Genomic DNA, 5,808 nt, shown 5'->3' on the forward strand with positions numbered 1-5,808 from the left:
TGTACAATTAGACTACATGGTACTTTGCAGACTCTTTCTTGAAGTAAGATAGCCAGTTTGATGGGATTCCTTACAGGTGCTCTACAGGGATTGGGAAGAATCTACGGCCTCTTCTGGTCCTACAACCCTGGTTAAAGAAAGAATAGGCTGCTCAAACACCTCTTCTAGCTTTTGCCAGGGCTACTGGTGGGGAGAAGGGGCTGAGAAGGAGGGTCCAGGGAAGGAAGGAAGTACTCTGCTCCTAGAAGCAAGCGGGCCCAACTACTTGGAGAGCAATTACTGGTTCTGTGGGTGTGGCTTGGTGGGCATGGAAGGGAAGGAGACTGTAAAATCTCTATTCCCACCCCACTCCAAGGGAAGATTACTGCAAAATCCCCATTTCCTCCCGATCAGCTGGGACTCGGGAGGCAGAGAATAGATGGGGGCGGGCCAGTCAGAGGTGGTATTTGCCGGTTCTCTGAACTACCCCAAATTTCCGCTACCGGTTCTCCAGAACTGGTCAGAAACTGCTGAATACCACCTCTGGTCAAAACCTTAGTGAAATAAAGTCTTTTCAGAGTATTTACTCGTTTTTGGTCTTGCATGTGGGCAATGAAGAAATATTATTATTCTTTCCTACTTGCAAAAGAAAGGGAAGTAGAGACTTTTCAACAGTTTGAAACTATTGAAAACTGTTTTTTCATCTTGTTTTTACGAGATTCTGAGGTATTGCTGTCTGAAATATCTCAAGAAACTCCATAGATGATTAGTATTCAGAGTTCCTTGGGATGCAAAAATAGGTGAACAGAATATCAAAACTAGTTAGGGAGATGTTCTGTAGTAGTTCAACTTCTAAGGAAAAGTTTCCACGTGGACATCATCCTTGAGAAGAGTGAAAATAGGTGAACAGAATATCAAAACTAGTTAGGGAGATGTTCTGTAGTAGTTCAACTTCTAAGGAAAAGTTTCCACATGGACATCATCCTTGAGAAGAGTGAAATTTTCCATCCAATGGTCTCTTAAGCTTTTTGAGATTTCCACGCTTCGGTGCAGAATTTTTTTTCTCTTGCTGCATTCTCCAGATGTTTCTTTTTTACAATATCAGATAGAAGTCCAGCTCTGTTCAGCGGGGCTTCTCAATTTAGCTATAAAACATGGCAAAACCTTTGCTCTCTGCAAGCCTTCAGTGTGTGCATGCAAGAGTTAACAGGAAAATTGAGACTATCCAGAAACGGCACTCCAATATTCCAAGGGTCTTGTTGAGAAAGTGCTTGTTAAGAAGACACCTACGATTTCTCCACTTGTCAGAAGTCTGACAAGCCTGTTAGGTTCATTCAGAGTTCAAAATACTCGCTCTGAAAACTCTCTGTGACCACCCTCCAAACTTGTCCCCTTTCAGGCTAACTAATTACTTCTAAATTGCATGCATACACTGTATTATTATTACATGTGTCCAATGCTATTTCTGATAATATAAGTCCTCAAGGTGATGGATAATAACTAAACCAAAGTATTCTGGTAAAATTAAAAGTCACTATCATTCAAATCAAAGAGTAGTGAAAAACTTGCCAAAGGCAACAGGGATGCGTTTTTCCTCTTTTTCTAAAATTTGAGGGGTGAGAGAGGGCATTTCTTTGTGAAGCTGTGCTGCTAAATGACAATTGCAGAGGCTTTGTGGTAGGTGATGATGATGAGGTGATCCATTTAACTGAGTCCGACTCTTGGCTGTTCTATCAGCCAAGTCTCAAAATTCCCATCCATAGCTTGCAATATGCTCCTATGAATAGATCTTTCTTGAAAAATAAATGTAAATTTCCAATAGAAGCTTACCTCGGTTGCCAGGAGGCTATCCTGAAAACCAGCACTAATTTATGTTCAGACCTCATATCCTTTTTCTAGGAATTCACCTGAACTGAATCTGAAATACGCAGACTGGAATAAAAGACATGGTGTCTTTTATGGTGTTACATGGTGGTTATAAATATAGCAGAGGATCAGATCCTTGGGTTTTTTTTTTTTTTTGAGCCCATTTCCCTACAGCTGTTCAGTTTCCAAGTTTATTTCTGAACTCCATCCAAATAATCCATTTTCCAAAGTTAAGCCTTTTGTCTTTGGCCCAATTATAATTTAAATCCCAAGGACAAAACCTGTGTTATAGCACATGACAATTAGAAGTGTTGGTAATTAAAATGTGATGTGTGTGTGTGTGGGGGGGGGGCAGCTCTCTTTCGTGATGAACTACCAGACATCCTACTGGTCAACCTTGGGATGCTTTGTTGGTTGGATCACCAATGCTGTGTTTATCCAATTTATTCATCCTGCTTTGATTAGCCCCAGCTTGCTAAAAAATCACAGCTGCCTAGGTTTATTTAACAGCCAAGCTGTATATTATGATTTACAAGCTACATTTACTGAGTTCACATAATATGTTAATCTACAGAATCATTTGTTTGTCTTTAGGATAGCAGGATGTGCAATCTGTATAGCAAATTTAGTTTTATTTCAATAAATTTTCGGTATCACTTCGTTGTGGCTGCACATTTGTTGGCCAGATTTGCTGACTTTTCTTTATATATAATTACACCCACACACACACACACACACACACACACACAGTGTACATACACACATCTAGAAAGTCCAGCAAAGTTTTAGGTCTTATGGCAATTAGTCAAATTATGGTGGGATGCCCCCTAAGCAAGATATAATTCTTTTCAGAGCACTGCAACAACTGAACTGCTAGAACATTGTCTGAGGTTTTAATTCAGCATCTTAGGGAAGAAATTAATTAATATGGCACAAGAGCCATCAGACAAAACAATACAGGTCAAAATTTCTGCTTCTGATTTGGCAAGAACTTTGGAGAACCAGTTGAGTGGAAGTGAGCATGTGCACCTTCTTTGGCCCATTCAATTATCATATCTTTCTCTTCTCCTTTCTGAAAATGCCAACTGCCTTTGGAGATCCCATCTGGGGGAGAAGGAAAGAGTGAAAGGTTAATTAGCTCTTCAAAACAACCCTCCTATAATGCAAATCTTTCTTTCTCTTTTTCCCCATGCCCATATGGGCAGGCCCACAATGTAGAACAGAAATGGATCCCCAACTGTATCAATACTGCAGTCAATGTAAAAGAAAAGGCATTATTTGCATTGCATAGACTGACAGCTGGATAGAAGTGGGGGAAGTCAGCTCGTTTCTTTTGATCAATTTGTACCACCCTTCGGCAAATGAAATCAATCTGAGAAGAGCTGAATAGCTGTGTAGTAAACCAGTTACGCTGTGAATTGCATGGTGGGAAAGAATACTCCACACAGCGTCTTTTCTCAAAACGGATTTTATGCAAGAGATGTAAATGTTGCACCGGATCAATGTGAGGAAGAAAATGCTCCTTTATGCAAGTGAATAATACAATTGAGAGAGAACAGACTGTTCACAACGGTCTTTAAATGTGCTTCATCCCATTCTTGATGGAGCACAGTGGCTCATGTAGTTAGGACGCTGGGTTGGCGGTTAGCAAGCCCGCGTTTGAGACCCGAGTGAGATTGAGTGCTACTGCATGGTGGGATGAGCTCCGGTCCTTTGCTCCAGCTCCTGGCAAGGACATAAAAAGAACCCCAAATTTGGTGTTCCCCGGGCAACAGTGATGTTATCAGCTAATTCTTTCAACCTGGAAGCACGTTGGTGCTTCTGTCATGAGTGTGATGTGATCCCTCTCTTTAATGATAACTTAACCATTTTACCTAGTCAAGGTGGCTAAGAAGCACTAAGATATGAACCTGAAGATGAAGACATTTGATATAAGCATCTTCATACTGCAAGGTCATTTCTCTAAGCTGTGATGGCGAACCTATGGCATGCGTGCCACAGGTAGCACACGGAGCCATATCTGCCGGCACACGAGCTGTCAGTTCCAGCGCACATCAGTTTGCCGGCAAGCTGATTTTCAGCCATTAGGAGGGCTGAGAGGGGCTCTTTTCACCCTCCCCAAGCTCCAGGAAAGCTTCCGGAGCCTGGGGAGGGTGAAAAACGGTCCCAATGGGCCTACCAGAAGCCGGAAGCAGATCATTTCCAAACTTCCGGTTTGGGCCCAGTTTTCGCCCACCCCAGGCTCCGGAGGCTTTCCTGGAGCCTGGGGAGGGCAAAAACTTAAATAGCCTCCCCAGCCTCCCCCCGGAAATATCAAGCTCAGCTTAGAGGCGAGCAGTGCAGCGCGTGTGGAGGGGGAGCATGGGAGGGGTTGTGCGTGCATGCACATGTGGGGGCGCGCTTTGCATTATGGGTGCTGGCTTGCATTTTTAGCACCCTAAAACAAACAGGTTAGCCATCACTGCTCTAAGCCAGTGGGTCTCAACCTTCCCAATGCCACGACCCTTTAATACAGTTCCACATGTTGTGGTGACCCCCAACCATAAAATTGTTGTCTCAGTTCCTAAGACCATCGGAAATATGTGTTTTCTGATGGTCTTAGGTAACCCCTGTGAAAGGGTCGTTCGACCCCCAAAGGGGTCCCAACCCACAGGTTGAGAACCACTGCTCTAAGCAATAGATAACTATCTTCCTGCACATCGCTTTTGGAAAGAGAAAAGGAGTATGTCAGAGTCACTTCCATTCCAAAACCTGTTTGGTTAGAGATGCTTGACAAAATACAAGCATGCCTATGTGATGGGGAAAAATTGCTTTTAATCTCTTCTTGAAAATACTGTTATAGTTTCACAACAGTTAACTGTGATTTGTTGCATATCTGTTGTGGCCCAGCAGGAGCCGTTGGAGTTGCCACCAGACTCCGACAGCGAGGTGTCCTCTGAGTCGGCTCAAGAGGAGGTGGGGGACCCTGGACAGGGTTCCGACGCTGAGCAGGGCGCAGAGAGGCTGGTTGGCCACCAGGGGGCGCCTGAGGCATGGAGCAGTGGTGAAAGCCAAAGGAAGGGGGCTCCTGATGTCATGCCTTGGAGCAGTGGGGAGGAGTCACAGGACAGTGAGTCAGACATCAGCAGTGAGCTATTAGATGCTCGTTACCGACGTGCTTCCCGGCGTAAGGAGCAATTGAGCAATTACCGGAGGTAATGGCTCTCAGCTGCTGATCATTAGACTCCTCTCCAGACTATAAAGGGACTGCTTGTGGACACACCCTTTGCAGGAATCAACTGATCATTGGAGTTGGAGAAGCTCAGATCCGTGTCGTACTTTGGCAGGCTGGATTGCTGCTAAAGGTTTTACCTGGATTACTGTCAATCTGTTCCCTGGACCTTGGCTGCTAAAGTGATTATCTGGAGCTTGGTAGCTGGATTGCTGCCAAGGGGTGTCGCTGTAGCTGGATTGCTGCCCAGAGTGCTATCTTGACCTTGGCAGGCTGGATTGCTGCCAAGGTGGAACCTGTATGTCAATAAACATCTTTGAAGAGACTTTGTGTCGGAGTGTCTTGGTATACAAGAGGAGGGGGTCAGAACAATATCTAAGAATCAACAGAGATATTCTTTCAAAGCAAAGTTTTCTTCAATAGGTAAAAAAGTCATTCCAGAATGCCACAGATGCTTAACTATTTATTGTTAGCCACTCACTGGGGTATAAAGTGCACCGTCAAACAGAAAATCATTTCTGATTGCTCTAGCCTCTTGGTTGAATAATCACATCAGCTTATGTAGCAAATAGAGCAAAATGAGTCTTCTCACTTTAGCGTATTTCAAGGAACAATCCAGGGGGCATCAAGCATCTTGAATCAAGGAGCAACAAAATGTTTTATTGTTATAATAAACTATATTGTTATAATAAAATCATCATCATCATCATCTTTTCCTCTCCTCCTCCTCCTCCTCCTCCTCCTCCTCCTCC

Source organism: Natrix helvetica, assembly GCF_964273705.1.
Source record: "Natrix helvetica genome assembly, chromosome: 1".
NCBI classification, from domain to species: domain Eukaryota; kingdom Metazoa; phylum Chordata; class Lepidosauria; order Squamata; family Natricidae; genus Natrix; species Natrix helvetica.